The sequence below is a fragment of the Pelecanus crispus genome, chromosome 7 (genome assembly GCF_030463565.1).
Source record: "Pelecanus crispus isolate bPelCri1 chromosome 7, bPelCri1.pri, whole genome shotgun sequence".
NCBI lineage: Eukaryota > Metazoa > Chordata > Aves > Pelecaniformes > Pelecanidae > Pelecanus > Pelecanus crispus.
The window spans coordinates 31,017,244-31,039,858 of record NC_134649.1 but is presented as its reverse complement, the minus strand read 5'-3'; the positions used below and the strand labels follow the sequence as shown (position 1 = coordinate 31,039,858).

Genomic DNA, 22,615 nt, shown 5'->3' with positions numbered 1-22,615 from the left:
TTAACTACTGAACTGTGTTTTTATTGCTCTCACTCTGGAAGTGAAGGTTTCAGTATGCATTTCCTACACATCCCAATCTACTGCCAACAGATATGTCATATAATCAGCATAAGCATACTGTTCACACAACATTTAACAGTGAAGGATCTCCAAACATTTTTTTTAGCATATTATAGACAGCATATATGAACATGTGAGTTTTGCTTTCTCTGAAGCTATACAATCATGATAAAACCAAAATCATATTGTTCTGTCTCGAAGTTCTCTCTTACTCAAATAAACTATTACCTGCAACGCACAATGGTACTTCATCTGCAGTAAGTCAAAATATAATGCATTTCTTGTAAGAAACAATCCTAAGGTATGTGGATTTCTGTAAAAAGATTACTTTGCATATTTTGTTTCGTAAAGTATGGTCAGAAGTCATCCCTTGGTGATTTGCTAAGTTTGGTAAAGAATGCTGAAATCAACAGACTGAGTTTCTACATACAATATTCCATTTTGGGTGACTTGATTTCATTGCTTGTGCACTTTCAACATTTGATTCCTTCCTTCCTTTTGACTTTTGCTAATACTTTGGCTAATATTTCTTTGTCTTTGCCAAACACCATTAAGTTCCCAAACTACTGTTTTGAGAGACTAAAAAACCTAAATTATTAAAATGAATACTTTTAGTCTATTGCAAAATAACTTCAGACTTTGCAACACTGCTGAGCAGTGCTTTCAGAAGCTTTATTAAGCATTTTGAATATACAGATTGACCCAAGGAGGGATTTCCTGATAAACAAGCTGCTGTATTACACCATTTTATGCATTCTTATAATAAATTTAAGCAAAACACTATGTATTGTTGCAATTATTTTCATTCAAATAGAATACTTTTCTTATCAAAACATTCAGACTTATAAAACCCACTAGAAAATCTCCACTACATTTGCACAGGATAACACTGCCAAAATACAGATGACTAAAGATTTATTGTGAACATTAACATACTTGTTTCTTTTTTAAGACATCATAAAAGTGAATTTTATGCAAGTCATTTGTGTAAGATTTTTTTTTGGTCATTTAATACAACGAGTATCAACCTTGCCTAAAAGTATGCTGTGATAAGTTTTTCCTACAAGAAGCACTCAATAACACAACATGGCCTAAAGAAAAGTTACAGTGCAAATATAACGCCACAGTAGCGAAACAGAGAGACTGAAGGAAAACCATTTTGGAACTGGAACACAACAGTAGCAGAGGCAGGAGACCAAGAAGGAGAAAGAAGCCAAAGGATGAAGGATATGCAACAAACGGATGCTTACACACTTAAGAAATACACGGGCAACTGAACTTGGATAACGTTTCCATATGTCAAATGTAAGCAGTTTAAGTCTGTTCACTTTTCAAAATTACCAACTACATTGGAAGCGAAATGGGCTTTATTGTAAAAAATCCTACTAGCAGTGGGATTTTTCAGCAATGAGCCTCAAAGAATTTTATAAACAAAGCAAATGGGATCATCACCATTTTACAGCTTGTGACAGTAAGACATAGAAAAGTGACCTGACATTCTTGGTCAAGACAAATAATAGGAACAAATTCAGAATCTCTGGCCACTAGTAGGATAAAAATATGCAAAGACAGCTCAACACAAAACCCCTACACTTAATCTTTATTGTCTAAAACATATTTGAGCAAATAATTAATTTTTGCAGACTTACATTGGAAATTAATATACTTCAAGAAGGCAATTAGATTGAGAATGGAATATAGTTCTGCTAAAGTATTATCACACTCAGAAGTCTTATAAAACAGTATGGACCAAACCCTATAAGAGCCATTAGATATTCTTGTGGAATTGAAATAACCTGCTTAAACATCGGTCATACTGGTCCTTTAAAAATTCCCTAAGTCTTACAGAAGCAGGCACCACTTGATCTTTTAGTCTGACAAGAAGCTCAATTGAGATATACTGGGAGAGTAGTGTCATTCACATTATTCCTAGATAGGTGGAATAATGACTGCCTGCAGAAAGTCACTGTATGCAAATCGGCAAGCCCCTGAAGAGAATGTGGTTGGAGGAAGAAAGCTGTTAAGCCAATCAAGTAACAATTTTGACAATCGGATTTGGGTAGATGCACAGAAGTACTCTCATTTCTCCTGTTTTCCTGATGCAGATGTAGCTGCAATTTGTATTCACAGATGAGTTCAAGAGAGAACAAGCTGTAAGTTGCTAAAACTGCAGAGATCTCCCGTCAGAATCTTTTTAACCATTTCAGAGAGGAAGCTACTTAGAGTAGGGTGAAAACCTGAATAAGATTTTTTTAGTAACACAGCCAGAGACAAACCTAAGGTAAATATATCTGAATAAAAGGGTGTAGTGTAAATGTTAAAACTATAAGAGGGTAAGATATTTTAAAGTAAGAGATCCAGAATAGCAAAGGTTAGGATTCAGCAGCTGTAGCAATTCCAGAACCACAATGCTTTGTGGCACAAGAGGAATTCTGGGGCTTTAGACTCTCTGTCTGTTATATTTTTAAGTTCTGATTTGCATTATTGACTCATGCATCATACATAAGAATTTGGACAAGACCTGCTAAATCCTTTAGGTAGGTCCCATTATAAATTCAAACATAACAGAAGACATCCTGTGGTTATCACCATATTAATAAGAAAAGGTATTGATGCTGGCATTTTTATTGAGTAGGATCTGTCTACTGGTTAGCTGATGACAGAACTTTGAGGATCTGCCTGAATTGTTGTTTTGTGCACACGAACATATACTTTTCGTAAAATAAAAAATGCAAAGTTGTCCAACAAAATAAGGTTGTTACCATGGAAGCTCGAGTAGCTTTCTGAATTTGAAGCAATGATTATAGGCAATGCTTCCTCTAAGATAAGGCAAAAGATCTTTCTTTAGAAAAAAAAAACCCTCAGAAAAATAAAGGCATCAAATGCCTCCGAAAGTGAGATTGTTACTATTCATTCCCATGTGTTGATGCTGTTAGAACCTCTGAGACCCCAAAAATGTAGAGCTCACAGTACACACCCTTCTCCATTTTCATTTCAATTTAATAAAGAGATCCCTTCATGCCAAAGCTACAAATCACTCAACTTTGCCCCAAAAAGGAGTTTGAGGCATGACCACTAGCTTTCTAGTGGGCCAGGACAACAAAGTGAATTTCACCCAATAAATTCCCTTTTACATAACACTCTAGAGAGCAGTTGATACCATTTCTGGATTTTGATTCTGAAACCTGCATCATGCTTGCACTTATTGCAAAAAACCCTTAGTGTTCAATAAGAAAACAAAATCAGAACTGGGAAGCATTATTTTTACCATTTCTATACCAACAATTTGGTTACTCTTTTACTAAAATAAATCAATGACTTTTAACATCTCTCTCAAGTCACTACTTTATAAACAGTTATATCATGGCAGCAAAATAAACAGTTTATAATTTCTGTTGTATAGTAATACAAATGTTAACTAGTTGAAACTCTCATGAGAAAACTTTTTCTAATTTAAGTACTATGTTTATATTCTAATTTATACAATTTTCAGAGAACACAAGATTACAGACAGTAAAATATCAGAAATATGAGAACATACTACCAAAATAATTTTACACAATAATCCTGATGACTTTCTATATGATGCAGTTTTCAGAAAACAAGTCTGCAGATCATAAGTTTGAAGACCAATACAGTATCTGGTGTTCTGGAAGATTGAAGCTTCCTAAAGTAAGCTTCAAAACCTCTACTCAATTTTAAGTGTAGGCACTTGAAAATGTAACCACAGGGACCTGCCTGTACCCTCTTTGGATTTACAACCTGAAACAATCAACAAATGGTCACTCCTTCTGTTTAAATGAAGAAAGCAACAATGAACGTGCAGTATCAACATGTGTTACAACTTTTATATAACCACTCCTTGCTAAAGTTATCTGTCAAATTTTGAAAGACCAAAATTTGGGTCAAATCACTGCTTAAAGGAGGTCAGAATCATACTATGACCATCTTGTAGAATGTCCTGACCACAGAGTTCCCCTTGGAAAGAGTGCATGTTTTTAAAGAGACTTACTTTTAAAGCTGGTTTTGCATGCAGGAAGCATTTAAAGATGTAGTGGACCAGAAACAGCAGTCAACCATGTAACCTATGCTCATTTGGAAGAAACCCTACATAACAGTCTTACTGTTTTCTTGAAAAGTGAAAAAGGTATAAACATCCATCCTAAAAGACCAGTTCATAATAATACGTTTGACTTACTCAGTAGATGTACATTCCTGTTTTCTAATGAACAAAAGAGAGAGATCCCTGCTGCTATTGCTTATTTAGTAACATTACCCTTCTATTACAGCTAGTTACCATTAAATCCCAAACTATTTCAAGGGGAAAGGCTTTAATTTTACTTCTCTTGGCACACTGGAAACCATTTTAAATGGGGGAAAAAACAGTGGACGTGAAATAAGAGCTCTGATTTAATGATGTCAACAACTTCTGTACAGTTGCAAGGCCCAAAATATTGTGGAAAAATATTGGAACACTTTTTCCATCTAAAAGTACTGAAGACATTACTTACAAAACTCTAAAATGTATTAAACAGTTCTCCTTTTCCACATTAAGGAATGATCATATGATCCAAATGAATTTAGCTTTTTATTTTCCTAATAAACATATTACTCATAAGTTTTATACTGATTCAGGCATCAAGCAGCTCTACTCAAATGCTAGCAAGCGTAATTTTAAACAATTTTGTGGCAACTGCTACAATGAAATTTCAATGGAAATACATTGCTTTAATGTTCCCAATACCCAAGTTACAAAGTCTCATTACACATGTAATGTTCCTTGCTAATAGACACCCTGTTCCACATTAAAACTCCATCAGGATAGACCCATAAAGACTTAGCACCGTTTTTTCCTTTTCAGTTTAAGAACTGAATAGAGAATATCAAACAGAACTTTTCATAAACATCTTCCATTATGTATGATGCAAGATGAACAAGTTTCAACAGTTACTACATCATTAAATTACCTTTGGGAAAACATTCATATACCATGGTGCGTCCCTGAAAGAACTTACATAGTCGAATGCTGCATAAAACATTTTTGATCACACCATAAAACAATTCATGATAAATTATCATCCATTTTATGATATTGAAATACTCTAGTTGGTAAAGCAAAAGTAAACCAAGGGATTTGCTAGCATTATGGTGTCAACTTTTTCACACAATAGATGTCCTTATCTAAACTGGATAATGTTTGATCAGTCTTAAAAGGAACAGCATTAAAAAAGCCAAACTACCTCAGGGTGAATCTCAAAACTAAATGAAACAGTTGTCTTTTTGACAGCTTTATTTTGCTTCACAGAAACTAAAAGCAAAGGAGCACCATAAACGGCAATACCCTTCTTTGTGGAACTATTTTTGGTCACTGTCAAAGACAGGGGACTGGACTAGATGGGCTCTGATCTGATCCAGCACAGCTGTTCTTATGCTCTTATGTACTTTACACATAGCAGCCTAACTGCTGCTGAACATAATCTTGCTCATTTCCAGTAAGTACTCACTGACTTTATCAGCCTGTGAACACAGTTAATGAAGTTTCCTAATATACAATCTGGTCACTGCTATGAAGTTTCTTGGAGCAATACACCACTGCCTCTTCTCTGCAGTCATGTCTATTAAAAATTCCCACCAATGAATCGAGTTTCCCAGGATACTACAAGATATAAATGAAGGGGAATCTCATTTGAAGAGCGAGGTGGGTTAGAGAGCTGATGACAACTTTACATCTTGTTATTGCCCAGTAGCTGAGTACTATCATATGAGCCCATGCAGCTTACATGAATCATTCTATTTCAGTCACTCACTAAAAGCAGAAGTAAAGTTTGATCTGTATTTCATACAGGTCTGTCTTTCATTGATGCATATACCTGGGAATCCCTGTCCTGGTTACTAGAAGTAGTCATTTTCACTTATTTTCATCTGGGAGTTCTAGTTCTACGGATAACGAGGTTTACTTGGGGCACTGACTTCAAAACTCTGTATTCAGAAATTTTGAGTTTTTCAGCTTGGGGAAATGTTATGTACTACAACTAATTGGAAGACTATATTAATCTCAAGAAAAAGAAAAAGAACTTCTCTCTTCCCCAGATTGCAGCTTCCCTTATAAACATTAATTTCTTTTCTATGGGAGGACAGAAATATGCAAAACTATGCTGGGTATTAGGAGCAAGGCAGTTGGGGGAAATGCCTGAACATTGCTTATTTATCATAAGGTCCAATAATTGTTATGCTGGGCTCAAAAAATTACCTAGTATTTGGGAGTTACAAAGGCTTAGCTATTCACTTTTCCCATAAAAAACAGTGATGTTCTTGCCTAGTGCTTCAAATCCAGCCCTCTAAGTTTGCCAGCCATAATGGACACACACATTCTCTGTAGTCTCTACAGGTGAATAAATACTCAAGAGCTGAGTGAATTCCCCCAAACAATATTCTTCCAGTCGGCTTGAGCCATCCTGACTCCATTCATTAAATGGCTTTTTTTTCAAGGATTTAAGAATTAAAGTAAATTAAAGCATTAACACTTGCATTATTTAAAATGTTCATCTTAAAAAACATTTACCTTATAATTTCTTCTTTAATAGTCTGTTATGTAAGGAATTTCCTACAGCCACTGAGTAAACAATTACTGTAGTTTGGCAGAATTTCCTTTTGTATTTAATTCTTTGTACAGGATACAGATCTCCACACAGTTATTGAATGCAAACTTTTGCGTAATTCATAACTTCTGATTTCAGCTGTTGTTTATATTAACATAGCTTTGATAAACTGAGTTATTAAGACCAGCTAATAATGTAGTTTTCTACAAAGTATTTTGAAGCAGTTCCGTTAATTCAGAGAAAAGAACTTTCATTCCAAGTGTGCAGCATTATGAGTATATAGAGAAAACTGTAAGTTTTGCATGCAGTATTACTAAAATAAATCTATGTTTCTCTGTGGGAACTTTTCATATGATAGCAATTCCTAGGGAAAATATATAAAAGCTGACTTATTTTTTCCACAAGACAGATATTTTTCTCAAAGGAGTAATACTGAGCACAGCTGTGGAAATATTAGATATTCAACACCACTATCAACCAAGACAAGAATCTTCTAAGTGAATTATGTAATGGTATTTTTAAAGGATTAAAATTAGGAAAAAGGATTAAAATTGACTTCATTTTTTTAAAGCAATTTCTCCAAAATCCTGAAAGTTGGCTACACCATTACGTTTTATCCTCTAGCCCCATGCATTCTGTTCCTTAAAAACCTTAACTGTTAGGGAACAACTGCCCTCATGAATATTTCATGGTTCATATCCCCTTTTAAATGACTATTCTTTATAAATACATGTGGCTTGCTTTCTTCTAATGCAAGACAGTTCTGAACTTCTTCAGTAAATCTTATTCACTACCAGTCTTCCAGGAAGAACTCTTTTTCCAGCACAGTTTGGCTCTCGTAACAAAGAACTCAGGAAGCAAGACTTTTCCTCTTTCAATTAGACCAATTACTTTTTGGGTCTATATAAAACATTAAAATCTACTACACTTTCTTGCACATTTCCACAGATGAACTATAAAAGTTTCATGAAGTATTTCCATTTGGTTTGAACCTGCCACCCACTCATTTCTTTTGTGTTAGCCTAGTTTTTGCATTGAAAAAGGCAAAAAAATTATTCACTTTCTTTCTTGATGACATGTGGGTTCAAATAGATCTGTATTACCTATATTCTGTATTTATTTTGAAGGCTATTTTGATAGCCTCTGTAAAAACTTAAATGAAAGAAACATTGATTAATTCTCCATTTTAGTTGAGTTAAATTTCTTTCTAATCTTCTAAGCAAAGAACAGCCCATGGTTTTATGTGAGGAGACATGCATCTTTTACATTAATTGTAAAACATATAGAAATTATACTAACCATGAAACAAAAGTATAGTCGCATTATGAACCATATACTGACAAATAACCAAAGATGTAGTTTGCTTGTTTAACAAAATGAAAGTTATACATTGGTAAGTAAGCTTACTTTCTGAAGTCAAAGCTTCTTCATAGTGCTCTGGGCAAGCCAAATGGAAATTACCCTTTGTGGAATGTAAGCATTCAAGAAAAAAATAATAGCCTCCACTTTACAAATTGTTCTACAAAAAAGATCTCATTTTCCATACCGCAAGTTAACATGCAATTATGACATATGTTTTCTTTCAATTTACATAAGTATTTCCACTGAGTGGTAAAAGTAACTTCTATCATCTATTGAATTTCTACCTATGATAAAAAGCAGTGCAAAACAGTCCAGGGAACTAAACATCTTAATAGATTCCCATATTTCCAAACAAATACCTGTGAAAATAGCATATTAGGATATCTGTCAGACAATTCTAACTTCTCTGCTAGTTTCTACGTGGTCTTTTAGTTTAGAAGTTTTTGCATTCCGATTTCTTTTTTTTGTCAGCTCTGCTCTAACACCTACCACACCACATCGCTGCATGTGCAATGGCAAGTGAGACCGAGCTCACACCTAGATTCAACAAGCCATATGCCTTTGCTGCCTAAATCAAAGTAATATGTTTGTTCAAGGTTGTAGCAGATTCAACTTTTTGAATACTGCATACCCACAGAAGGAATAATGCCAAGAATGTGTTTGTTACTTTAGACACACAAGTTTTATTTTTTAATACGCAAGCACAACTAGTACGAACAGCTGCAGAACCTCAACATATTTTCACTGGTGAAAAAACAGACTTAGCAGCATAGTTATTAGATCTGTTATGGTATATCAAATACTGCATGTTTTCCTTAATTTACATTTAATTTCTGTATTTGTTCCTTTTCTTCTTACGCTTACTTGTGGTCTTCCCCTACAGGTGAAATGGGAAAAGAATGAATGTTTAAAATCAGCAAAACACTTTATGATATATAAGTAATTAAAGCAAGTTTAATTGTCTTTTTTTAAGTGCCAACTTGGAAAAAAAAAATAAACCATAGAATCATCAAACAGTTTGGGTTGGAAGGGACCTTAAAGATCATCTAGTTCCAACCCCCATGCCATGGGCAGGGACACCTTCCACTAGACCAGGTTGCTCAAAGCCCCACCCAACCTGGCCTTGAACACTTCCAGGGAGGGGGTATCCACAACTTCTCTGGGCAACCTGTTCCAGTGCCTCACCACCCTCATAGTGAAGAATTTCTTCCTTCTATCTAATCTAAATCTACCCTCTTTCAGTTTAAAGCTATTACCCCTTGTCCTATCACTACATGCCCTTGTAACCCTCTCCAGCTTTCTTGTAGGCCCTCTTCAGGTACTGGAAGGCTGCTATAATGTCTCCCCAGAGCCTTTGCTTCTCCACATGCTGAACAACCCCAAGTTGCTCAGCCTGTCTTCATAGCAGAAGTACTCCAGCCCCCTGACCACCTTTGTGGCCCTTCTCTGGACTCACGCTGACAGGTCCATGTCCTTCTTATGTTGGGGGCCCCAGAGCTGAACACAGTACTCCAGGTGGGGACACATGAGAGCTGAGTAGAGGGAAAGAATCACCTCCTGCAGCCTGGTGGTCACACTTCTTTTGATGCAGCCCAGGATACAGTCAGTTTTCTGGACTGCAAGCACACATTGCTGGGTCATGTTGAGCTTCTCATCAACCAACACCCCCAAGTCCTTCTCCACAGGGCTGCTCTCAATCCATTCTCTGCCCAGCTTGTATTTGTGCTTGGGGTTGCCCCGACCCATGTGTAGGACCTTACACTTGGCCTTGTTGAACTTCATGAGACTCATACGGGCCCACCTCTCAAGCCTGTCAAGGTCCCTCTGGATGGCATCCATTCCCCCCAGTGTGTTGACTGCACCACACAGTTTGGTGTTGTCACCAAACTTGCTGAGGGTGCACTCAATCCCACTGTCCATGTTGCTGACAAAGATGTTAAACAGCGCTGGTCCCAATACCAACCCCTGAGAAATGCTGCTTGTCACTGGTCTCCACATGGACATCGGGCCGTTGGCTGCAACTCTTTGAGTGCGACCATCCAGCCAATTCCTTATACACCAAGTGGTCCCATCCATCAGATCCATGCCTCTCCAATTTAGAGACAAGGATGTCATGTGGGACAGTGTCAAATGCTTTGCACAAATCCAGGTAGATTACATCAGTTGCTCTTCCCTTATCCACCAACACTGTAACCCCATCGTAGAAGGCCACCAAATTTGTCAGGCATGATTTGCCCTTAGTGAAGCCACATTGGCTATCACCAATCACCTCCTTATTTTCCACGTGCCTTAGCATAGTTTCCAGGAGGATCTGCTCCATGATCTTGCCAGGCACAGAGGTGAGACTGACTGGCCTGTAGTTCCTTGGGTCTTCCTTTTTTAAAAATGGTGGTTACGTTTCCCCTTTTCCAGTCAGTGGGAACTTCACTGGACTGCCATGACTTCTCAAATATGATGGATAGTGACTTAGCTGCTTCATCTGCCAGTTCCCTCAGGACCCATGGATGCATCTCACCAGGACCCATGGACTTGTGCACCTTCAGGTTCCTTAGATGGTCTCAAACCTGATCTTCTCCTACAGCGGGCAGTTCTTCATTCTCCCACTCCCTGCCTTTGCCTTCTGCAACTTGGGCGGTGTGGCTTGAGCACTTGCCAGCGAAGGCTGAGGCAAAAAAGTTGTTGAGTACCTCAGCCTTCTCCATATCCTGGGTAACCAGGTCTCCCTTTTCCTTCCAGAGGGGGCCCACATTTTCCCTAGTCTTCCTTTTATCACCGACATACCTATAGAAGCCTTTCTTGTTGCCCTTGACATTCCTGGCCAGATATAATTCCATCAGGGCTTTAGCTTTCCTAACCTGATCCCTGGCTGCTTGGACAATTTCTCTGTATTCCTCCCAGGCTACCTGTCCTTGCTTCCACCCTCTGTGTGGAGGCTTCCTTTTTGTGTTTGAGTTTGTCCAGGAGCTCTTTGTTCATCCATGCAGGCTCCTGGCCTTTTTGCCTGACTTCCTCTTTGTTGGGATGCATTGCTCCTGAACTTGGAGGAGGTGATCCTTGAATATTAACCATCTTTCTTGGGCCCCTCTTCCCTCCAGGGCTTTATCCCATGGTACTCTACCAAGCAGATTCCTGAAGAGGCCAAAGTCTGCTCTCCCAAAGTCCAGGGTAATGAGCTTGCTGTGCACCCTCCTCGGTGCCCTAAGGATTTTAATTCCACCATTTCATGGTTACTACAGCCAAGGCTGCCCTCGAGCTTCATACTCCCCACCAGCCCCTCTTTGTTGGTGAGAACAAGGTCCAGCATAGCACCTCTCCTCGTTGGCTCCTTTATCACTTGGAGAAGTTTTCACCAATGCATTCCAGGAACCTCCTGGATTCCTTATGCCCTGCTGTGTTGTCCCTCAAACAGGTATCGGGGTGGTTGAAGTCCCCTGTAAGTACCAGAGCTTGTGAACGTGAGGCTGCTCTTATCTGTCTACACAGGGCCTCATCCGCTCAGTCTTCCTGGTCAGGTGGCCTATAGCAGACCCCCACTATAATGTCACCTGTCCCTGCCCTCCCTTTAATCCTGACCCATAAGCTCTTCTCAGTCGGCTCCTCATCCATCTCCAGGCAGAGCTCCATGCACTCCACCTGGTCACTGACATAGAGGGTGACACCACCTCCTTGTCTCCCCTGCCTGTCTTTCCTAAAGAGCCTGTATTCTTCCATTCCAACGCTCCAGTCATAGGAGCCATCCCACCACATCTCCATGATGCCAATAAGATCATAGCTCTGCAGGCACGCACATGTCTCAACTCGTCTTGTTTATTCCCCATGCTACATGCGTTTGCACAGAGGCATTTAAGCTGGGCCCTCAATGAGGGTGACTTACTGGTTGGAATTCCTTTGTGCTGCTCTTCAGGTGCTCTCCTGCTGACCTGTGATCTTTCTCCAGGCTCTGGGCATGTATTGCTGGCACTGACATCAAACTGGTAGAAGTGGGATGGATTGAGGTTCCCCTCAGCTGGCAACTTTAGTTTAAAGCCCACTTTAATATAGATTACGTAATACTTAAGATTTAATAGCTTAATTATGAGAAAATAATATCAAACCCATAACAGCAGTGGTTAACTACAATTAAAGCAGACTTTTTCAGAAGTTTCCCACTGTATTTAGTGGTAGACCCAACCTTGTATGACAGAGGTACTGCTATTGTGTCGACAAGACACAAATGAGACTCCCCTATAAAATTCCCAGGAACAAAACACACATCTGAGACACAGGCTAGGTTAATTAATGTGGCAGGGAAATAACTTCTTTACTGAGATAATATCCTTCTTTTTATTAGTAATGTTTCCAAAAGCTTTCATTTTGACTATTCCAAAGTAACAAACTGTGTGTTTCAAAACTTGAAAATAAATTTAGTTTGGAGAACTTCCTAGAAATATTGTTACTTTTTCCATCTACAAACCAGTATATGTTCAAAGTACATGCAAACATTCATGGACCCATGTTCTTCATTAGACAAAGAAGTGCAAACTGTAGTCAATTACTATGTTATAAATGCAGTATTTACTGCTTCCATTTCTAACAGTCTATCACAAACTGAGTCAAAATCATCTTCTTTTGGATCTCTGAATTTCTAATGTAATATAAATTACTTTTGTTGATAAGTAAAGTTAGGAAAAACCATAATACCAAATTAAATTAAATTAAATGATCTTTGCAGTCTAACTTACTTTGAATACTTTATTTCAATTTTTTATGGAATACAAAGGACTGGATGGCCATGTTTCTTTTTTCTTGAAACTACCAACTCAATGGAAATTGATGACAGCTACCACTTTAAATCTTGCTTTATGTTGTGTACAATATGAATGTAGCAAAAGGCTGTGTATAAGAAAACTTACTCAATTTACACTTCCATATTATTTATACTGTTTGTTAAAACAAAGGGAAAAATAAAAAAAAAATATCAGCGTTTGCAGGTGATCAGGTTTTACTTTTTTAATTGTTAAACTTTGGCAGAGTAAATGCTTGATGCTCTATGAGGAAATGTTGTGCTCTGTCCAGCTTGTATTCTGAAAGAGAAAATTTTCCTTTAGAACTTATTATCAGAGTGATTCAGTAGTTTGGCACTGGTTGCAGAGCTTTTAATTTTAACTACTGTTTGATTTTCCATGAAAGAATGTCTGGTGTTTCCAATGTCTGTAAGGCAGATAAATACCCATATTCCATAAAAATGCCATGTAACATTATCCAAACTTGTAAGCAGCATCAAAAGCAAGACTAACGATTGACATGTACAGAAATCAAAACTATTTCAAGACCTTCATTCATCAAGCAGGTTATTTTTCAGGCAGAGCAGTTTCCTGATCCAGTTAAGCGCACAAACCTTGTTACAGGACCAAGGAGATGAGCATCAAGGTGGGAATAAGCTAACTGGTGACTTCTTAAATTTGCATTCCCACACAGAGGAATTTGTATTCATCTGTAGCCTAAGGTAGAACAAAGTTAACTTACTCTCCTAAGGCAACACAAACTATCTGCAAGGGTGAAAAATAAGATCCGTCTCTTCAGGTTGCTATTTTGCCTCTCCAGTCATTCCAGATCGCCACATTCTTGCATGCATAAAATGTGATAAGCCTGACAATCACATGAATGCATGTACATGCACACTTGACTTTATAGCTCTTTTTGTACATGATCTCTTAATACAGCAAGCTATGAATTGCCCTTCAATATTGATATGTTGCTAATAAATGCCAGGGACTAAAGACTTTGACTGCAAAATGAAACAGCATATTTTGTTGCAGTTTCTACGTCAGCTGCCAAAAATATGCAAAAAAGTATACATGTATTAGTAAGTGAAAGTTAATTCATGCACGATAATAAATAGTAACGATTATCTTATATATTTACATATAAATACTGAAGAACCAAGATGAACTACAGAAGCTGAAGAATAGCTTTTCTATACTCAGCTAGCTTAAATGGTGTAGTTCAACTTGGCAAGAGCCAAAACTTAGCTAAAACCAAAATATGCGACTGCACTCCACATGGACTGGTTGTGAGCATGAAAGGAGTATGTCATGTTATTAAAATGTGATGGACAGTCTCCAAGACAGATTTGTGCAGTTGATGTTAGATTCATCACTTTATGTAAACCACATTTATAAACAGTGCTAGAAAATGAAAAAGTACTTAGTTTGCTAGTACTTAGTTTATAACAAACGTATACAAGATCAGCTTAAGAAAAAGAGACTGCAATGTAAGCATTAGCCACATATTGCAGCATATGCTTGCTTGCTCAGACATAAAGTAATACAAATATAGCCATTTTGAATAAAGAAATCAAGACAGCATTTTATATCACTGATGTGATAATGTTAAATATAAAACACCATCCAAATATTTTTCATTTCACCAAAGACAGTATTCTGAACCACAACATGCTGGCTATACTCTTATCCTTTGCTTCAGAAATTAATCTCCACTACTCATAAAAGTTACGTATGTATTTTCAGGCAAGATAAAAGTCTAATTTTTAACCAATTCTTTCACTGGCGGAAAGAGAAGTCACTGAAAGTATCTGAGCAAACTGTTTGACCTTGTATAATCTTTTAGTTATTTAAACATGTAGTATTTTGTAGGAAAATATACATACATTTGCTTGCAAGGAAAATACCCTCAGACTACTGTTTAAGAGTACCTCTCTTCATTAAGACCCCAACATCATGGATTAAAGAATTGTAACACATTTTTCTATCAGGCTATTTAAAAACAAAATCTCACTATTAATGAAACAACAGAAGTAATAAGGTATCACCATTTTTTCTTTTAATAGCAACTTCAACCACATCACCTCAAATAATTTGCTTTACAACACAGCCAAGAAAGCAGCATTTGATCCTACCTCAAAAGGCTGCAGCTACAGCCTTTGAACAGCTGCTACACATTCTACATAAATACACTGTAGAGTCTTACCCTAAAAAGTGGGGGGAACAGTGACCCAAGTACCTAGCATCAATTCATTTGTTTGCACACTCCGAGTTCCATTCAGAATTCCACAGCTGCCCTACTGTGCTGGCTCATGTAATGATTTTGGGTCCAAAGATTAAAGTATACTGGAAACAGTGATCCTGGAGAGGAATTCTGCAATAGTAGTTATTTTTTAGTAAATTGGAAATAAACTACAAGTGTTTAAAAGAACAGGCTTATAAACTAGATTGAGAACCACTGGCCTATTTTAGTTTTCAGTATTGCTATCAACAGCTAACATCTAAAGGTCATGATCTGGTAGTCAAGAGACCTGAAAAGGTGACTTCTGGGCATTTTACTTTAGAATGCAATTATATTTACAATCAAAATACTAAACCCATGTCTTGAGATATTAAACAGTTTCATTACAAGAACAGCATGTCAATATAAGCAATATTTATTTCTACCATATTGATACTATACATTATACAAAATATATGGGTAATCCATTGTAGGATAAGATGGTGACATTTTTTCCAGATACTATCACTCTATGTGTCAGCTTCATTATGTAGTATGGCTATGACAAACTTTATATACATAGGAATGTGTTCCTACCACCAGAATCAACTAAAAAGCGGAAAAAGTAATGTTAAAAAAGTATTGATCCAAAATTGAGATGTTGCTGAACATCAGGAACTGGGAGCATTGCTGCAAAACTAGCATCAGCTGAAATTGCTGATTCAACACTTTACTGTTGAAAGAAGTGAAAAAGAAGAAACCAGTACATTTATATCACAACTCTTAAGCCCTGCTCTCTTCTATTAAAGAGCCAAGAAAGTGTTGGAAGTCTTTTTAAACAGCAATTTAATACAAATTTGCTCATGTAAATGCATCCAAACCAAGCTATTCAAAACACAGGGGAATGACTGCTTAGGAAGCTTTGGTTTCTAAATGCAGTCAAGAGAATGCAGATATATGCAATTTGAGATTTAAAAAAAGTTTAAGATCATCCTTCAGATTTTTATGAAAGAATGTGATTGCTTTTGAAACTGTAATTTCATTCCTTGGGAAAAGTGATAGGGAGAATCTTTATCATCATTCATCTATGCTACTGGAACTGGAACACATGCAAAAACAATGCAGCAGGTAACACAACCCTATCTTGTTTGATATGATGGCACCAAAGTTTTCATTTTTGACACAGTATCTTTTTCTTCATTAAGAAAGTAACAGTAGACAAAATAACTAATATGCAACTTAAGCCATCATTTTGCAAACAGCACCACATCACATGTATATTAAAAAAAATAAATAAAATTTCAAGGCTATTTTTCTGTAGCAAGACCAGACTTAGCACAGAAAGGAACTAATTAAGAAACAGATGAAGTCATATGTGCGTGTAATTGGATAGATACAATGTATTGTAAATTTAAAGACACAAACTGTTACATTGACTGTTACCTTGCTTTAGGTAAACTCAATTAGTCATACATTTCTGAAGTATACATAAACAGGCAGCCTATGAAAGGTAAACAAAGAATAACCCGATTTCTAAATATTGTGATGTGCATGTCAGTACAATATAACAGGGCAAATTTTCAAAGACTTCAAGCTCACAGCTTCAATCCTTATCACAGAATATTGCAAATATTGTCTGTTTTAAATAAAAGATATGCTTTATTTCTCATACATAAGAGAAATAAAATAACTATATTGACTAATAAATCTTATCTACAGTTTAGATTCTTGAACCATTTGCCCCAGCCAGATAGCTGTCTACTGAAAGCAAGAGATAGTATTTATACATAACTACACAACAAAGTCATGATTTTATAACTTTAGAATGGTTTGGCAACATGCTGATCACTATAGGCTATTTAGTCTGCCACTGGATAAGGTTTTAATACCATATATATACATAAAAATTTATATTTATATTCAAGTCACTTTTTAAAGAACAATGGCTAATGAATTCCTAAATAAGAAGTGTGATTCTATAGCAGGAATGACCTGAAATGGACCTCACTGTACTTCCAATGGCCTGATGTCAACTATTATTAAACTACAGGTTTTACAAAGTCTTCCACTAGACGTCTAGAGTTAAGCCAGAAGTTTTGGCTGTAATACAGGCAGTGATGAAAAACATATGAGTGGTAACAAGTCATCTTAATATCATTCTTCAGTACTAAGATGGGCTAATCTGAAGCAGCACTTTACTCTGGTATCACCCACAGTGCCAGGAAGATCAAGTTTGGAAGTGGAATTTTTCTTTATATTTACTTTCCATTTCACAGAACTCAGCCTAACTTCTTTTTTCTCTCTCTCCTTTTTTTTTTTTAATATGAAATAACTGGACATAAAGATCTCAGGTGGATTATCACAGTGCTTCCAGAACAACTATCCAACTTGCAAGGTACGTCCAGTTTGAATACCTATTCTATTTAAATTGCAATAAAGAATTAAGCAACAGGTTGTCAGTCACTATGTGCAGATTATTAATGTCAGGTAATTTAGAGCTAGAAGTACCACTTTTTTATGGAACATTTGCAAATGTACTTTGCAGCTGAAATAATTCTGTATTTACTACATCTGAGCTGCAAAGCAAAAAAAGCTACAGTGAATTATTTAACTATTAAAGAAAGACTTGTCAGAAAGACTTAACTGACAATAAATTTTTTTTCTTCAGTTATTACAATCTATGAAAATCTAACCTACAATTATAGCAGTTCTTATAGTTACAACTCAGTGTTAACGTTTTTTAATTTGGTATTCAAAGGTTTTTTTTCTTTAAAGTAGGTATCAGCAAAGTAATTAAAAAGACACATGAAAGAGTGAACTGTATATGAGCTACAACCTGAAAATGCTCATAGATTATACTCAGTAACATACGAGTCAAGCAGTGTTTTCCATAAAAGTAAATACTCTCTAAACATAACTTATTTTGTAAACATGCTATTCATTATTATTCTACATAACTTCAATACTGGACTATTTCTCAGTAATCTCACTGATCAAAAAGATTTCCTCCTGTTTTTCTTAAGCAATTTAAGTAAATCAGCAGAGTAGACAAAGAGTTAAACAAACTCTATTTATTTCTGGAATGGGACAATGACTAATAGAACCAGAACTATTTTTAAATATAGCTTTCAAAACAGCTATGGTCTTGCCTTTCTTTGGACAAAATCTGTGCACAGTGCAATGATTTGTGTTATTAATGAACACAGGGATTTTTCTTTGCCTCTTTAAAGACCACCACTGTGTCATTTAAACATTTCCTTTTCAGAAACAATGCCATAGGAAATTTGCCTCCGTACACCAGTAACAGAAGTGATTTCTAAATATAATTTAGAGTCTTTAAGTCTTAATACTTTACCTATTAACTCCTTCAGTGTCATAACTGGTAAGACAACAAAGTCCACATGCTGCAGGACTGGCATGCAAATGCCAAGGAATCCAGACTTACTCTTTTTTCTTCTTCTTTTCTTTTTTTTTTTTGTAATGCACACATCCCATACTAACAACACTTCTATCCTCACAGAAAGTGTTTTTCTTCCCATAATTCATGTTTAAAATTTTCATGTCACAGAACTATTGCACTTGCATGGGAATTTCCCACACAATCTCTAAAAGGTTTTAATCATATTAACATACTATGACATCACCTACATTTAACTAGTTATGAATGATAAATATTATCTTAAACTAACAGCATAAAAAGTTCCTATCTTCCACACGCTGTTTAGCAATATGAGTTTTGATAAAGATCACCACATTAGTGAGGATAAGTATGTCTCAGACAATTGGTACAGTGATTTTAGGATTGTTACATACTTCATTAAAAAAAAAAAAGTCAGCCTTACATTACTCTCTGCATTCAATTACCTTTGGGTAATTCAATTACCACTTTGGGGTGGCTAGTGTTCCAGTGAAAAGGTGGTATTTCAAAGCTTTTTGTACTGAAGGAAAAGTAGGATTGCTATAAAGAATGTGTAATGAAGAAGTACATGAGCCCTCCTTGAATTCCCTACACTTTTTCTCAAACTCATCTTCAGTGTTCTGGTCTGCAAAAATGAGAATAGACAAGGCCAGACTTTGTCCAAGCAACAATCATCTGTTTAGGGTATTATTCAACAGAACACCTGAGCCTGTCTAATAACTCACATATGTCAAGAATGGCTGTCCCACCTCTTCTCCTCCCCTCTCTTTCAGTTTAACGTTCCACCCCCCTAAACCAGGCTGTTCCATCCATTCCTTTGTGGTGGCTCTGATACTCAGACTGATTCAGTTTGTTCACCCAGAAAGAATGTGTTGGGTTTTTCTTCTTGTTCACATTAGTTTTATGCTGGTTTAGTGAGTTCAATCAGCTCAGTGAACAGCCGGAGTGGAAGAGCTAGTATGAGAGAACTGAAAGTATGTACCTTGGAGCAGAACCAGCCTCAAGTGGCAGCAGTGAGCCACTGGTACAGCTATATTCAAGAACTGCAGTTTCTGAAACAAGTAAATATTTCATAAAATTCTCATGATAAAATAATTAAAGTATTTTAGAAAGATCAATAGGTTCTTGGATATCAGGCTTTCATTTTCTTTTAATTCTCTTACTATTTAAGTTTAAGCATGCAGAAAGTTTGTACAAGTTCTTTGAGATGAACTGCAGTCAGAGCATTTCTACAGAGACATATCAACATCTATTTACTGGGAAACTCAAAACCTCAACCAGGAAAAAAAAAAAAAAAATTAAAAACCTCCATAAAATCCAGTTCTTTGAAATCCATTCTTTGGCAGTTCTTTGGCCAATGCAAACCTGGTGTCAAATTTGATTACCACCCCTAACTACAAAGCCAATTAGCAATAAGGATTTCTTAATGGCAAAATGAGAAGATGAAGCAAGGGCTTTTTCTCTTTCCTTAAAAAAAAAAGAAAAAGAAAAAAAATTATCACAACTCAGGCTTCCTTCTGTAAAGGGTCTTGTTTTCAAGAGATTTAACTCACAGGACTAATATATTTCATCAGTGACATATTTCACCACTATTTTTCTAGAACCGTTTGTGAACAATGCACATTTTTCAAGAGTTCAAATTGGCCACCACTCCAATCATAGCCTCAACCTTTTCACAGTTTGAAATCATAATCAGTTTTTTGAATATCTGAAAGGAAGGATGCAATCCATTTGCTACAGATGCAAGTGCGTAAACAGATTTTTAAATTGTTTCAAAAGACAACTTCCTAGCACCAGATCTGGAAGAGCATTTCAGGAATGTACATGAAAGATTATCTTTTAGGTACAGTAAAACTATACATCCAGTGCCTATCACAAATAGAATTCAGCGGGGACTTAGAAACTAGATGTTCCAAGTCATGATACATGCATCATGATGCATGATATCCTACATGCATAAATAAATCGCACAACATTGAATAAAGCCCAGAGCATTTTATCACTTAATACCTAAGCAGTCAGAGGAAGAAGACTAGCCTGAGTGCGCATCTGTGAAAACCCAGCCACTAAAGCACTTGTCCAAGACTAAGGAGAACTCAGAAGTCTGAAAGGTTTCAAACTCATCTCCTAATTAATGGTACAACTAAAGTATTAAACATTTTGACTGTTTTGCTGAAGCTGAAATACAAGATTGATAGGGCCAAATATTTCAAAGGTGTACAGCCAGACATAACCGCAGTTCTCTCCAATCAAACAAATGTAGGTTCTACATCTTGCTCCCAGCACTCTTTACATTCAAAGACTCTTTCAAGAAAACACATTGTATAGGATGGCAAGTACAACTATAAAATTCTTTCTAGGAGCATTGAAAAAGAACATTATTTTGAACACAAAGGAAAATATAGGGGAAAAATGTATGTGACGATTCCTTTAAGAGATTGCTAAACCAGTAAAGAGACAGTACTCAACTGAGCATGCAACTGGAAGATTACAATACATATTAAACTTACAGTCATATGCTGCATACCTGCAAGATACAAAGTATAATGTGCTTCTGTTTTCAGACATGTATTTGGGGTGAAGGGGTCACTGCATTCTTTTCAAAAGGCTGAGTTTTATGTAACCTAAATACTGTTAGCTTTTATCTTTTTATGCACCCTGAAATTACACCACATACATTACAGTAGTAGCAATGTATGCAATACACAGCATTTTAACGCTGTTAAGAACCATATACAAGAAACATCAAAATGACCTTGTATAGAAAAAAGCAATACAAACAAAAACTCAGAATTTTGAATAAGTCAAGCCAACACCCTTGTACAAACCAGTGCAGTCCTTTTCCTGTGATTGAGGACCAATGACAAAATGCCTACATAAAGACATTTTCCAGCTATAAACAGATCAGCAAGCATTTAATTAGGTGATCAAACAGAATTAACATGTTTAGCATTTCCCTAAAGAGATCTATGATAGTCTAAATAGAAACATTTTTACAAACAGGATATGCATAATAAAATTTACAACAGGCCCTCTTGGTTTGCACGGCATACTGCAGGATCTAAATGACTTCCAGAACTGGGCTTTGGAGGAGAGCAATATAGAGCAGAGGGATGAATTTAGAGTCTTCTTTCACAGAGTTGCAAAACATCCTGTGGCAATTCTTACTATCACTGTTTTCCCTTGTGTCTAGTTTTCTAGGACTATTTGGTCAATAAAATCATCTTTAGAATAAAACCAGAGTGTGTAGAATATATCTATGGGTTTTGAACTATTGATCATCATTACTCAGCTAATGCACTATACTGTAGTTAAAGACTGGGCTCCTGGTTTTCCCAGTCAGGTGTCGCTGAAAGAAATCTTGTAAAATTAGAACACAGACAGGCAGAATGAAATTGAATTAACAACTGTAATGAGACAGAATCTGTCATATTTTTCTAAAGACAAATGTACTTTAAGTCCTTCATAACTTGTGTATTCTTCTCAGTAGCATCAGAAAAAAAATAATTGTAGCTAACTGACATGGGGTTTTCTGCTTTGAAAGTACCCTAACTGATCCAACATCATTCTGTCTTTCAGATTGAAGGACCTTCGATTACACAAGAAAGATACTTTCAAGTTACACAGGTAACCTAGAAAGCTGATGGGGTTTATGGCACTAAATTCAAGCAAAGTGCATTTTGAGCTCCTTTCAGCTGGCTGCCTGCTATCATGTACAGGCCCTAGGACAACAAAGCTACATTAAAAAAAAAAAAAGTTCATTGAAAAAAATATGCACACAGTATTGGTTTCCAGCTTTTTTCTGGATGTAAAGTAAGTCACTGATTTCAAATGAGAGATTCATAACCTGCAAGCCCCTGTCAGAGAAAAGAGCCCTCATCAAATAGAGGTCATGCACAAATAAGCTTCACAGAAGTGAACTTCTGTCAATAGCAATAATACATGAAAGACTGGAATTTGGGAAAAGCCATTGTCAGGACTGAGAACTCTATTTTTCCAGATTAGAATAAGAAGTGTTTAATTAGAAGTGTATAGGTAGTAGAATAACAAGTGTTTTGGGAGTATCCTGATGAGTGCATTTTATGTATTGCTAATCAAGTATTTCCAGATTTTCTAGATACAAGCAATGCACATAAGCCCACATATCCCATTAAAATATATTTTTTCATTAAGAAGGAACAAAATAAATTCA

At 36.4% G+C, this 22,615-nt stretch overlaps 1 protein-coding gene across 1 annotated transcript in view; it reads right to left on the bottom strand.

Annotated features, from left to right (window-relative positions):
• Positions 1 to 22,615, bottom strand: part of CENPP (centromere protein P) — a 164,371-nt gene that overhangs the window by 64,461 nt on the left and 77,295 nt on the right. The gene's annotated exons all lie outside the window — the stretch shown is intronic.